At 42.4% G+C, this 15,548-nt stretch overlaps 1 protein-coding gene and 1 long non-coding RNA gene across 2 annotated transcripts in view; one reads left to right on the forward strand and one right to left on the reverse strand.

Moving 5' to 3' along the window:
* The window catches only part of LOC145574716 (peptidyl-prolyl cis-trans isomerase FKBP17-2, chloroplastic-like), a 29,545-nt gene that overhangs the window by 9,782 nt on the left and 4,215 nt on the right, over positions 1 to 15,548 (forward strand). The window lies entirely within an intron of this gene.
* Positions 273 to 2,025, reverse strand: LOC145576546 (uncharacterized). The gene is made up of 2 exons (XR_014098433.1): positions 1,891 to 2,025; positions 273 to 514 (listed from the first exon to the last, which is right to left on the reverse strand). It is a non-coding gene; the product is annotated as an uncharacterized LOC145576546 (long non-coding RNA).

The raw sequence follows: 15,548 nt of genomic DNA on the forward strand, positions 1-15,548 counted from the left end.
ACTATATACAAAAATTAGGTAACTATATATAAAAGTAAGATAACAATATCTATTTTAATAATATTACATAAAGGTTACTATACTTAAAAATTAGGTAACTATATTAAATTTAATGAAATTTATATAAAGGTCACCATACTTAGAATAAGGTCACTATATATGAAAATTAAGGTAATTATATCCAATTTGGCAACGCTCACTAAAAAGTCACTTTATCCAAAAATAAGATCACTAGATATAAAAGCAAGGTAATTTTATCAATTTTGGCAAGATTTATATAAAGGTCACCAAACATAAAAAATGGTAACTACATTAGAGATAATTATATATAAATAAAAGTCACTATTATATACAAAATTAACTACAACAGTCGTGACTATATCTTAATATTGAGGAAATATTAGAAAAAAATTACTATATATAAGCCTATATAGGATTTGAACCTACATCCTGTCATTACACAGTGCTCGACCAATTGAGTTAATAGGCTTCCAAGAGTTCCAACATAGTAAAACTGCAATATTGAGTAAATAGAACTAGATACATTACGGTTGTACCAATTATCAAACTAATATCCAATCATAATAATTAAGATTGATTTCAAATTTCAATAAAATAATAATCAACTCCTAATATAATGAGAGAATATACAAAAATATGAGCCGCACGTAGCTTTCTACAATATTACTTTACAAAAAATACCCAATTTCTTGATGGTTTTTGGCAACATAATAACTAGATAAAAGACTTGGATATTAATAACTAAGAAACAATTCACTCATTTAGCATACATTCTCCCCGGGGTATGTAGAAGAGGGCATATGAATCAAGCAAAATTAAACAAAACATCATCTCCTATGCCAAATGGGTATTGGATGGTAAGGTTGCTAGATTTTTTTCAGGGCAATTCGAAAGGGCTATTTGTGAGTGAAAAAGACCAGAGGCAACTGATGATATTCTTTCTAAGTTTTGAACACCTATTAAATTAGCTACAATTGCCACTATAGAGAAAAATTATGTAGCAACATTTTTATAACTAACTCTATGGATTAATTAGCTTAGTTGTTCATGTACAATGAGGTGGAGTGGATAATGATCAAAGTAACTTACATCAAGACAAAATTAAACAATTACTTCATAGCTCACAAATAATGTCAGGGAGCCAGGGGACTGATGCAATTGATAATTTAAATACAATCTCTAACATGGTGAAGCACTAAGCCTTATTCCCTCTCCATCCAAGTCGGCAGCCATCAAAAGCATGAATATTGGAAACAACACAAATTAATCTTTCAATTAATATTCAAACTATCAACGAACCTTGTTCCTTCATCTACAGCAAGGTCAAGTTATAGCAGAACATGCATAGTTCTATACTCATCTACCAAATTAGTAGAGAGATTACTTAACAATTCAATCATATATATCAAAATTAGTTTTATTATTAAATATTAGAAACTCATAACATCCTTCGATAAAATTAAACAAGTACGCATAAAAATATAATTTATTACTCCGTAAAATCAAGCAACATTAAACAAAAACAGCTCAAAATAAAGAAGGTGAAGAACAACAAAGAAAGTGAAGAACTAAGAGTACATCTTCGGCAATAAATCCACATAAATTGAACAAAAAACAACTCAAAACAGCTATATTCAACCGAAATCGAAAATTTCTAAAAAAAAAAAAGGAAAAATCAGAAAATTATAATAAAATTCAGAAATCAAAAGATTAATTAACAAATCTCAATTTCCAGCTAAACCTTAAAAATTAGAAAAAGGTTAACATGAAATTAAGAAGAAATAACTTCATAATCTAACCTAGGTATTTCAAATTAAGAAAAATAACAAAATTACTAATATAATGCAAGATTAAAGATGAATAACTCACTTGATAAATCGTTGATAAAGAAATTAATGAAGAATCAAAGAAATTGCACCTCGATCTAAGAAATTAACATCATGATCGAGAAATTAGGAGAGAGAAAGTAAGAACAAGAAGAGAGAGGAGAGAGGAGAGAGAAATAACGCGTGACGATAAAACAGGAGAGAGAAACTAAGAGCTTTTGCCTGAAAATTAGGGGGGAAATCCCAGCCGTCGGATGTTATCTACGGCTCTGATTCAGCGTTTTTAGTTTTCAGTTTACCTTTACCACTTATTTTCACGTGATCCTATCATATATATATATATATATATATATATATATATATATATATATATATATATATATATATATATATATATATATATATATATATATATATATTATGGCAAATTTGTCAAAAAAAAACCTTTTAAATGCACCATTTTGTGAAAAAAAACCTTTTAAAATCTTTATCGTAAAAGAAAATCCGAAGTTAAAATTTTTTGTAAAAGACAACCCGATGCCTCTAATTCACATAATTAACCTCTAATTCACTTAATTAACCTCTTATTTTTTCTAATTAACCTTTAACTTTCACTTAACTATTTAATAATTAAATTATCTTATAAAAAAAGAAAAAGCAAAAACCACCACCCCTACCACCAGCCAACCACCTTATCCCTTTCCCCCTCCCCTGACAGCAGCCCCCCTCCCCTAACCGAGCCGCCGCGTTGAACCCGCAACCCCCGACGACTCACCTCCACCGCCGACCGAGACCTGCATTTCCCAAAAACCAGAGACCTCAAAAACACTCAACAATGGTGTCCACTTCTATCAACATTTTCTCTCCTCTCTTTCTCCTCTCTTTCTTTCTCCTCATTCCTCAACACACCTCCATTTCTGGCGAAATCATAAACTACGCCGCCGAAATCCTCTCAAACTCCGGCTTCAATTCCATGTCTCTCACCCTCCCTTTCGTCATAACCCCTCATCTTTTCCAATTCCATTTGTGCCCTCGCTTCCACTCCTTCGTTGACCTTCAATATCTCTCTTATGCCGCTCAATTCCATTTTGCTTTCCGATTTCGATGACGATGACGCTCAAGCTCGACAGCTTCCCTGTTTTCGATGATGGGAAAGGGAGGTAGGTCGCCGGGGTTAGGGGATTCAAAGCGGTGGGTCGCCGGGGTAGGGAATTCAGAGCGGTGGCTCGGTTGAGGGATAGTGGCTGCTGCCATGGGAGAAGGAAAGGAAGGGGGCGGCTTGCTGGTGGTAAGAGTGGTGGTTTTTGATTTTTTGTTTTTATTTATAAGTAATTTAATTATTAAATGGTTAAGTAAGAGTTAGAGGTTAATATGAAGAAATTAGAGATTAATCAAGATAATTAGAGGTATTAGGTTGTCTTGAACAAAAAAAAAATCACAATCGGATTTTCTTTTGCTAAAATGTTAAAAATTGGGTTTTCTTTTGCCAAAAAGCTTTTAAAAGGTTTTTTTTCGCAAAATGATGCAAGGTTTTTTTTACAAATTTTCCAAATGTGTATATATGTGTGTGTATATATATATATATATATATATATATATATATATATATATATATATATATATAAAAATGTTGGACAAGTATGTGTTAACAATTCTAACAAGTACTATCGTGATTTTGTTTCATCAATAACTATATACTAAAAGACACACTAGCAATAACACGTGTCATTTTCTGATTTGTCCTTAGTTTTTTCATTTTTTTTTGGAATAATATTCTATTATAGAAATAAGAAACAAATCTTATATTAAATAATTATCTAATCTTTTAAATATAATTACTGAAAGTAAAAAAAAAAAAAAAAAAAAAAAAAAATTGGCATATCTTTAACACAAATATATATAGTTATAAATAAAATTCTTAATATAATTTTGATCATTTTATATCTAACATATTTTTCGAAATCCTTTATTTTGATCAAAATTTGTCAACAATATTAATAATTTTTTTTTTGTTTATAAAAAAACTAATTATAAATTTATAATGATAGTTTATAATGGTTATTGAAAATTATTGTACATGACACGAGAACTAACTTAGTTATTTAATACTCCCTCCGTTTTTAAAATACTTGCTCCATTTCTCCATGCGCGGAGTTTTAGGAAAAAATTGGAGAAAGTAATAAAATATGAAGGTAGTGGAGTAGGTTGAAGAATAAAAAATTGTAAAAAACAAAATAGTTGAGAGAATTGGAGAAGAGTGAATATGAAATTAATAAAATATGATTTATGTTAGGTCCACTAGTTTAGAAAAATGAATTAAATATTGTAAAAATTTTCTAAGTAAGGTAATGAAGAAAGTATTTAAAAAGGACCAGAAGTGAAAAGTGGAGAAAGTATTTAAAAAAGAAGGGAGTATATGAATCACTAATGGAAGTCAAACTGGTGTATATGAATAGTGGAAAAGTCATATTGAGACATTTTTTTTCCAAACAGAGGAATAAAGTGTTATAGGGCTTGGGACTTTAACTTTTTTCATCTCCTATTTTTTGTTATGTTTTCTTTTATCCTTTGAGAATAGGCTTGTAGCATATGAATCAACTAGCTAGCAAATGCATGTCCTAAAGTTAAGAGGGCTTGGGTGAATAATAGGGTATGGATATGGGTATGGCATAAGATGTGGTTTGAGTTAATAATGGTATATGTGGTGCGATGAAGTAACTATTTATTATCACAATGTTACCAATAGGTAACCTATGTACATTTTATGTTTGAAAAAATTGATTCTAATAATCCCACCTTTGGCTGATTCGCTATTAATAATCCCACCTTTAAATTATTATTTAATAATCCTACCTTTATAGGGATCTTCTTCTATTGGTCCCTTATGACCGGTAACCTAAACATTGGGTATACTTTTTTTTTTTTTTTTTTTTTAATTTGAGTAACACTTGTCACTAAATAATTGGTCAAAAAAATAGAAAAAAACCTACATTTTTTTTAAAAAACCAAGCTAGCCCCAAATGAACACCGTAAGGTCCCTAACCCCAACCTCCAACATCCCGTCCTTTACCGCCGAACCCCCATCCCCACCGCTGGAACCCCATTTCCACCCTTACTCAACTAAAACCGGCCCTATTTTGGGTAATTTTACCCATGCCACGTGGGCCAATCATATCCTAACACGTGTCGTACTCTGGTTGGTCCGAATTGGACCAGTCTCCATTTGACATGTGTCCCTCCTAGAGCTTGGGAGAAAAAAGCGGCCTTCAAGGGCCCAAATCCCGAGAAAGCTGCAATACGGCGCAGCCCAGCAGAGCTAGGTCAGAGTGACCTAATCAGGGGCACGTTTCCGAATGACCCTATAAATAGGGAGATTCCCCCATTTTCGAGACAAGAATGAATTATTACAGCATACCCTACATTCTTTTACATCAGAAAAACACCTGATTTCGGAATCCGAGAAGATCTCATTTCATTTTTCGCACCTTCTCCTACACACATTCAAGCACTAAGTTGATCGTTGGAGGCGGAGCTCCAAACACCCGGAGTCTCCGTTGTTTTGCAGGTACAGTCACAGTCGGATCAGTCCTCGAGCTGTAACTCTCCCGAGGGACAAAACTACCCAAAACATTTGGCGCCGTATGTGGGGAGAGTACCTCAAGGATGGTTCAAGAGTCTGTACCGTCTCCTGACCCCAAGGCTAACCAGCTGGAGGTCTTTACAGATGATGAATATGATGATCCTTAGGTCGAAACATACATAGCCAAAGATAGCTCTCTCATCACTAAGCGCATCTGTCCCAAATACACTCTGGAACGAGGCGAAAGCCAGGCGGGTACCAGTAGGCCCCCTGGTCAGCCGGAAGGGGAAACCCACTCGGCAAGAGGTTAGGCTCCAGTCACCAAAGACGAGCTCATGAAATTCATGACGAGTTTCAAGGGTGAGATCAAGGATCTGATCGAAAAGAAAACGGCTGGCGCTAGCAAGAGTCAGCCGGCCAAGAAGTCTCCTCGAACTGCGAGGAAGAAGCCAGTCAGGGACAGGCAGCCGACTCCACATCCAAAGGACAAGGCAGGCGTAACCCTTGACTGGTCCAAGATCCTTCTGCCCTAGAAGGGTCCAAGAAGCCCCCGCCGGGAGAATCAACCGGTGGGTAGCAAAAAATCTATCCCTGATGCTCGGCAAATCATCGAGCGCAGGAGAGGTCAACAACTATCTGAGTCAGCCTCTATTTCGAGCTTTCCAGACAGCTTCAAAAACACATTTGCAGGGAACATTCAATCCTTGCATGAGAGCCATACAGGCGGTAATACCGTCCATTCTGACCCTCAAATGATTGGGAATGCACCGTATGTACCCCCTATGGTCTACGGTCCGTATTCTCCTCACTTCATGCAGCTGGCCCTCTTTGGGGGTCAGGCGGCATATAACGTCCGACCTTTAGACTGGCAGTTCCGTCTACTCAAACTTGGCGAACAGACTTCTGCGTTCACCAAGGAGATAACCGAGGCAGCACAGCCGGCCAAGGTTAAGAATGTGTTGATTGGTGCTTATGATGGTACCACCAACCCTAAGGACCACCTCATGGCCTACTCTAACCTCATGCACATGCAGGGGCTAGAGGACGCTATGTGGTGCCAGTGGCTACATTGAAGGGCATTGCCCAACAATGGTTTGGCAACTTGCCAGCCGGATGTATCAATAGCTTCAGGAAGCTTGCCTTCTTGTTTGCCTCGAACTTCTCAATGAACATCCCTGCCAAGAAAATAAGTCTTGACTTGAGTACCATCCGGCAGGGAGATAGAGAAGGGCTTCACTCCTATGTCAGGCAGTTCAACCTGGTGAGGATCCAAATCCAAGGGCTGTCTGACGAGGTAGTCTATACAGACTTCTTCAAGGGTATGAAGAACGGGTGAACCTTTAAGTTCGACCTTGTCCGAAAGAGGGTTTTCACCCTCCAAGAGGCGTTGATAGAGTCGGAGAGCTTTATTCAAGCCACCGACCTCTGCTCGTCCAGCCATCAGTCGGACTCCAGGAAGTCCGACAAGCAAAAAGAGGGTCGGTCTGCTCAGCTAGCTCAGAAAGCTGAAGAGAGCAAAAAGAGGAAAAAAGTATGGGTGGTTGAGGAACCTGATCAGCCGTCCAAAAAGAAGAAGAAGGAATTCAAACCGTATGTCTCACGGTATGAATTCAATAAAAACTGTTACACCATCTTTACAGAGGTGAAGGATCGGCTGACCATTAAGAAGCCGAATCCTATGAAGAGTTCCTTTCAGTCACGGAACAAGAATAAATTCTGCCACTTCAACCAGTAAGTGGGCCATGACACCAACGACTGCTATAGTCTTAAGCGGATGTTGGACCGTCTGGCTGACAAGGGCTTGCTGAAGTGCTATGTCTTAAAGTCCAAAGCGACTTCTAAGACGAATCTAGGGCAGCCGTCAAAATCTTTCCAGCCTACTAGTAGCTCGGATGCCGACAAGGATCCTATTTTGGGTGTTTTTTGGATTTCCTCGGATACTGGTCACGCTCTTCAGGCAACGAGACTCGGACACCTACAAAATGAACAAATATTTCTTTACCGGAATATTCGCCTCTGACGATCAAGTTAGAGATCTAAACGGAAAGGCTAGAGAGAGAGAGTAGAGAGAAGTTGGAGCTGTTTTATGCTCTTTTTTATGTAACGTCCTAATCCCCCTCCCATCATAAATGATTGGGGTATTAATAGGGGTGGGAGCTTGTGCCCCTTTGGGGTCTGTGCCCTAAACTTCCGTGATGGGATTGGCTGCGCAATCACGCAATGCCACGTGTAATATGGGGGCGCCGTTTTGCGGCTTTCATGAAGATCTCTTGGGATTTGGGCCATGGTGTAATAAGGCCTTTTTAATGCTGATTTCAGGGGCTTTTTATCCCTTGGACACGCGTCATCTTCCCATAGTGACACATGTCGCCTTTTGATTGGGCCACGTGTCGCTACAGGATTGGTCCACGTACATGGGGTATTTTTACCCTAAACAGATCCGGTCTACACTGTAGTAGGCGGATTCGCAAGCGGTGGCCCGACCATTCGAGGCACCAAGATTATCTGAAGAGGATGATCAATTCAGTTGATGATGGACAGACGTCCTCCATTGGAACATTCCCAAACGTCCTCATCACTGAGAAGGATCGGGGCAAAGTTCACCGGCCGCATGACGACCTAGTCGTCATTGAATGCAAGGTCGCCAACCAGCTGGTTGGCCGGATCCTAATAAACACGGGTAGCTTCTCTGATCTCACCAGCTACAAGTTTCTGTCCCGGTTTAATTACAAGCGGGATAGCCAACGCGACGTCTCCCATCCACTGGTTGGCTTTGGAGGAGGGGTTGTGCACCCAGTCGGACAAATTGACATACCTATCCGACTGGGGGAGAAGGGAAAGGGGAGGCACATGGTCGTCCGGTTCCTGGTAGTTAAAGAGCTGACCGCCTACAACATCATTCTTGGCCGACCCACTCTAAACAAGTGCAAGGCCGTCATCATCCCAGCTCTCATGCTTCTCAAGTACGAAAAGGATGATGGCTTTATTAGCTCCCTCAACGGGGATCAGAAGAAGGCAAGGGAGTGCTATCTCTCAGACGTCAAGCCGACTGCTGCTGCAGCTGGTCAGCTGAAGGAGCCAATAAACCTTGACGATGTCAAGGACCCTGATTCACCCCCCTCCAGCAGCTGCAAAGAAAAGAAAAAGTGAAAAGCCAGTGGAGGTGAAGAAGGAGAAGAAATAGCAATCACTGGTCAGATGATCTCCGTCCCTAGCCGGCTGGTGAGCACATTGATATTCCTGTGGACGACAGCCGTCCAGAGCGGATTGTTAAGGTGGGGATGGCTGCCTTTGAAAGGCTTGGTGCAGACTTGCACCTTATGCTGAAGGAATTCAAAGACATCTTTGCCTTTGAAGTGGAAGAGATGCCAGGCATCAGCCCGGATCTCGTTGTCCACAAGCTCACCGTGGATCCAAAAAAGAAGCCTATCCGGCAAAAGAAAAGAAATCACGGCGAGGAAAGGAGTCATGCGGCAGCTACCGAGGTCAAAAAGCCGTTAGACGTCGGGTTCATTCGGCCATGTAACTTCCCTGATTGGGTTACGAACGTGGTGCTTGTAAAGAAGCCGAGTGGAACTTGGCGCATGTGTGTTGACTACACTGACTTGAACAAGGCATGTCCAAAGGACAGTTACCCGCTTTCGAAGATCGACAACCTTATCGACTCCACAGCCAGGCATGCCTTGATGAGTTTTATGGATGCCTACTCCGGCTTCCATCAGATAACCCTGTGGCAAAAAGATCAAGAAAAGGCAGCCTTCGTCACTGATCAGGGGTTATTCTGTTATACGGTGATGTCATTTGGCTTGAAGAACGCGCCGGCTACTTTCCAACGGATGATTAATACAATCTTCATTAATCAGATTGGAAGGAATGTAGAGGCGTACATTGATGACATGATAGTCAAATCTAAGCTACAGACGGATCACCTTGCTGATCTCCGAGAAACCTTCACCACACTCAGGCGGCATAAGGTCATGTTAAATCCCAAAAAGTGTGTTTTTGGTGTTGAGTCTGGGAAGTTTCTCGGATTCCTGATTAACCAAAGGGGGATAGAGGCTAATCCCGAGAAGATACAGGCGGTGATTGACATGAAGTCACCCCGCTCCGTGAAGGAAGCTCAGAGGCTTACCGGTTGTCTGGCTGCGCTTGGGAGATTCCTCAGTCGGTCAGGTGACAAATGCCTTTACTTCTTCCAAGCAATCAGGAAGAAAACTAGATTTGAATAGGGAGATTATGGTGAGGCGGCCTTTCAAAAATTGAAAGAACATCTACACTGTTTGCCAAGGCTTGTTAGCCCTCTGCCAAAGGAGACGCTCTATATGTACCTAGCCGTCTCAAATCATGCCCTTAGTGCTGTTCTCCTTACTGAGAGAGACGACAATCAGCTCTCGGTGTATTTTATTAGCCATGTGCTCAGAAATGTTGAACTTCGGTGCCCCATGGTTGAAAAATTTGGCCTTGCTCTCTACATGGTTGTTAAGAAGTTGAAACCATACTTCTTGGCACATCCGGTGGTATTCTACACAGATCAACCCCTCAAGCGGCCAATGACAACACTGGACTCATCTGGCAGAATGCTCAAATGGGCTATTGAAATTCAAAGTCTTGAAATCACCTATGAACCAAGAAAGGTAGTGAAGGGCCAGGCGTTTGCCGACTTCATTGTCGAAATGACAAGGCCGGTTGCTTCAAATAACCTTGATCAGGTTTGGAAGGTGCATGTAGACGAGAGCTCTACTATGAACGGCTGTGGTGCAGGCATAATCTGTCAATCTCCGGAAGGAGATAAATATGAGTGTGCACTACGGTTTAAATTTCAGGCCTCAAACAATGAGGCAGAATATGAAGACCTGCTAGCCGGCATCCGCATGTGTAAGGCGGCAGGGGCAACGAAAATTGACGCCTACTCTGATTCTCAGTTGGTCGTTAGCCAATACTATGGTGAGTATGAAGCCACCCATCCGGCTATGATCAAATATTTACAGGCAGTCAAGGCTGAAACTGGGACACTTGAACAATTTCATCTAAGTCAAGTGCCCCGGGCTGAAAACAATCAAACGGATGCTCTGTCTAAGTTTGCATCCTCCGCCTCTTGTGATACGCCTCGGTCAGTCTTTTGGGAAGTAATGGAAAGATGAAGCATATCTGATGATGAACCCATTGGAGTGCTGGATCGAAATTCTACTTGGATGGATGGCCTCCGGGCGTATCTGACAGACGACACGCTCCCTAATTCACCTCAGGAGGCAGCCGTGCTGAAGAAGCATGCAACAAACTTCGAGATGAGAGAAGGAGAACTCTTTAAGGCGGGGTTTCTGAAGCCTCTATTAAAGCGTGTTACCCCGGAAAAGGGGAAAGAAGTTCTCGAAGAGTTGCATGCGGGACACTGCGCCTCTCATGCAGGCGGCAGAACCTTAGCTGTCAGGCCAGGCGGCATTACTACTGACCCACTCTTGAGTCAGATGCCATGGAATTTGTTAGAAAATGTGACAAGTGTCAAAGATTTGGCAAGCTAATCCATCGGCCGGCTACTGACCTGACGGCAATCCACAGCCCAGTCCCGTTTGCTAAATGGGGCATGGACATTCTAGATCCGTATACACCTGCACCAGGTGGAAAGCGCTATATTCTTGTGGATGTGGATTATTTCACTAAGTGGGTGGAAGCAGATGCGGTAAAAGGCATCAAGACAAAAGATGTCATCTCCTTCATCTGGAAGAACATTATCACTCGGTTCGGGGTACCTATGTCTATGGTATTTGATAATGGACCTCAATTTGAGACGACTTAGCTTAAGACTTGGTTGGGAGATCAAGGGATCTCACATTGTTTTGCATCAGTCGGCCGACCCCAAGCAAACGGCCAAGTTGAAGCCTTCAACAAACTCATCTCAGACGGTATCAAAAAGAAAATTGAAAGAGCCGGTGGTTTATGGGCTGAAGAGTTGATTCATGTCCTATGGGCCATCCGGACAACTGAAAAGGGGGCAATCGGTGAAACCCCATTTCTCATGGTTTACGGTGCTGAAGCCGTCTTGCCCATCGAGCATTATGAGCCGACTCTACGAGTCATGCTATACAATGAAGAGGCAAACTGGAAGGCCATGCGGCTAGCATTGGACTCACTCCCGGAGCACAGGGGCAATGCCGCCTTGCGTCATGAGATTTACCGTCTGAGAATGACCCGTGCCTATAACAAGAGAGTGCACAAACGACCCTTAAAAGTTGGGGACTTTGTGTTACGAAAGATGGAGGCAACCGGTAGGGCCAATGAGCAAGGAAAGCTAACTCCTAATTGGGAAGGCCCCTACCGGATCTATGAGGAAATAAGAAACGACACCTACCGCCTGGAAACTCCAGACGGCAGGCGGTTGACCAGAACTTGGAATGTAGATAACTTGAAAAAGTACTACTTCTAAGACTTGTAAATTTTTGTAAATAAAAAGCCTATTAATGCAAAGTTGCTTTTTGTTTTCAATATTAATTGCTTTGTATATATACATGCGCAACAATATACTACCGCCTGTTGAAAACACAGACGGTCTATTGAATAAATAAGATAGGTTAAAAACTTAGCGGCTAACTTAATATTTAAAATTGGTGGACCATCGTCAGTGCAATGCACAGACGGCCCCGATAATGAATAAAACTAAGATAAGTTAAAAGACTTAGTGACTAAAATGATATTCAAACCGAGGCCAATGGCCGGATGTAAACTTATTTTATACATTCGTCTGCTCCTATTTGAGTATGGCGTCCGGCGACGCCCCTTCGGGTGTTATCGTCGCAGAGGGCATTCTATCGTTTGCTCTACTAGCATATGCAGACGACAAAGATTGAACGACCAAATTGGTCAACTCATAGCTGTCTGACCAAAACAGTCTAAAAGAATGATTAAGCTTAATACCGGATGTCAAGTGACATCAGCCGGTAAATTATTGAAGTTCTCCGTTAGGCTGTTCAACGAAATTGTACCAGTCACCCCAATGGGGCAGACGAACCAGGTGCAATGGATTGCAGGTATCCTAGACGGCCTTTAAGCTGTCTAGGATCCATCAGGCAGGCAGACAATATGTTCCTTGTTCCATTAACTCTCAGGCGGCCAATTCCCTTCTGGCTCACAAAGGTTATATGAGAATACCTGGTTGGGTTAAACGGATGTCGTTGACGGCTGTGTACTTGGTTTGGGGCAATCACTACTATGATTGATTGACTTGGGAATATTCCATACCCTTTAAAGTATCAAGCATTCCAAAGTCAATCAATCAAAGTACTGAAACCAACCACATAACCACCAGGGGCAAGAGTAGCCGGTATATTATCTGAATTGCCGCATGCTTTAAAAAAGTTGGGCAAAAATTCAAAAATTGAAACATAATAGCAAATTCATCAAACCGACTCAATCGGCAAATTTCATTCCAAAACCGGTTAAAACCAGATAATATTTTTAACCGAATATATATCCGGGATAAGAGAAAGTATAATCGTTACCCGACCCCTCAGTCGGTAAAACTACAGAAATACTCGACACGCAGGCCGAAAAAGCAAAAATTTGGCATACTGCCGCAGAAAAGTCAAGGCTGGGCCGCCTGGTTCTCCTCTTTGGGATTCTCCCCATCAGATTGAAGCTCAATGGCTTCTCCTTTTTCGGGGAGCTCCTTGGCAGGTTCCTCAAGCTCAGCGTTTGCCCAGGCCTCGAAGGACTCGGGCTCCGGCTCCCCTTTCTCTCTCAAATACACTACATTTTCAGCATATTGAAAAGCTAGAGCCCACAAACCATAGTCCTTGTTGGGGTAGAGAGCTTCCCAGGTGATCTTCATCCGGGCGTTGGAGTTCGCTTCATTTTCAGCAATCAGGCGGTCTTGCTCCGCCTCGATTGTTGCCTTGATATTCATTTGGACTCGCTCCACATCCTTCTTCAGCATCTCAACCTCCGCCTTGAGCTTTACATTCTCCTGGGAGGCACCCTGCAAGGCCTTGAGGTCTTCCTCCGCCTTCTTGAGGTTGGTTTCAGCTGTGTTGGCCTTCTCCTTAGCCTCATCCAAGGCTTTTTGAAGACCCTTGATCTAATCCGCCTGTTGTATCAATTCGGCTTTAGTTTCAAGTTCATTAATTGTACATTGATATTCAGCAACATCTTGAGAAACCCTAGCTGATCTAGTGGCTCTCTTTACCTCCTCCCTCTTTTGGGCATATGGCCGTTTGAGTCCATCAACCCTGAGCATGGCGTGTAGACACAAATGGTGTCATTCATGAGGAATATATTATACTTAGTTCAAGCAAAGGGGAATTAGGTATACCTCAAACAGGAGTGCAGTGATATGTTCAACATTGAACGTCTCAATGCCCGGAATGACATCCTTCTCCTTCTTGGGAACGGCAACTAGCATGGACCGGGCATGCTCCTAGACGTCCGACCATCGGGGGGATTGATCCGCATCATATGTGAAAGGGGGTGAATGAGCTATATAGGCGGCATCAGCTTGATGCCGGCTGTCGGACGAAGAAGTCTGTTGAGAGTGAGATTTCACTCACAACGGCCATCCCAGCTCAGGCAGAGATTCGAAGGGATTGTATTTACCTTCAAGAGCTTGGGGGATTGCACCACCCCTAGAGGCCGCTTATGCACAAAGCTTTCAATGCCTTTTAGCATTGCCCGCCTGTCTTTAGCGGAGATATGGATCTGAAAGGGATCATCCTTCGATTCCCATTTTTTCCTCTTTTCGGCCTCACTGTCCTCAAGCGGGGAAAGAGGGGCATCACTATCATCCTCAGAGCTAGACCCTGAGGCAGAGTTTTCACCGTCTCCCTTGTCGCCGACTGACCCCGATGCAGACTCTCCCCCGTCTCTATCTTCGGGGCCAGCTTCATCAAGGTCCATCTAGGAGACGGCTCCCTCCTCGTCTCTACCCTCATCATATAAGATTGTGTCACTTAGGGTTGTAGGAATCCCAGACGGGGAGTATTCCCCTAAACTCTCATTGCTCTCTGACCCCTCAACCGGGGTTACCTCATCAGAAGGCACTTCCAAAGTACCGTCTCCTCGACGCCGTCTAGAGGTTGTCTGTTTAGTTCTAGCCATCGTGTCCTGCACAGACACATAGATGGTCGGTTGAGGAGTATAAAATTTCTCCATGCACCCAGAGCCGGCACTCCCAGTCCTATACTCAGCCGTATCAGGAGACCGGCTGACTACTGACCTAGGCCGTGCCGTGTGTGTTGGCGATGAATCCATTTATTGAATGAATTGAAGCAAATGTAAATGAGCTGAAGGGAGTAGAGGCGGTACCTTACGTTTGTCTCTGAAAGGGGGGCAAACGGTGATGACCGACTGAGATGCTACTGGAGTTGACTTTGCTTGCTTGGGGCACAAGCGGTTGTAAACCGGCTGAGGCAGGCGGAAATTTACTAGCGCTTGTGTTCACACGGACATACGACATACTTTCTCTCTCCAGGATTGGTGATTTTCTCTCTCTAGAATGTTTTGGAAACGTTCAAAATGAGGGGGGTAAATCGTGTATTTATAGAGGGGTAAAAAACAGGGGCATCCTGGTAATTTCCCCGGAATGTGAAAGTTTAAACTTTCACAGTAAAAAAAAACCTTCCTATGGCTGAGTGACATATGTCACAGATGCCACGTGGCGCGCCACGTCACACCTGTGGGGGGAAAATATTTTGGATAATTTTACCCATGCCACGTGTCGTACTCTGGTTGGTCCGAATTGGACCAGTCTCCATTTGACATGTGTCCCTCCTAGAGCTTGGGAGAAAAAAGCGGCCTTCAAGGGCCCAAATCCCAAGAAAGCCGCAATACGGCGTAGCCCAGCAAAGCTAGGTCAGAGTGACTTAATCAGGGGCACGTTTCCCAATGACTCTATAAATAGGGAGATTCCCCCATTTTCGGGACAAGAATGAATTATTACAGCATACCCTACATTCTCTTACATCAGAAAAACACCTGATCTCGAAATCCGAGAAGATCTCATTTCATTTTCCGCACCTTCTCCTACACACATTCAAGCACTAACTTGATCGTCGGAGGCGGAGTTCCAAACACCCAGAGTCTCCGTTGTTTTGCAGGTACAGTCACAGTCGGATCAGTCCTCGAGCTGTAACTCT

This window comes from Chenopodium album, chromosome 13, assembly GCF_948465745.1.
Source record: "Chenopodium album chromosome 13, dcCheAlbu1.1, whole genome shotgun sequence".
NCBI lineage: Eukaryota > Viridiplantae > Streptophyta > Magnoliopsida > Caryophyllales > Amaranthaceae > Chenopodium > Chenopodium album.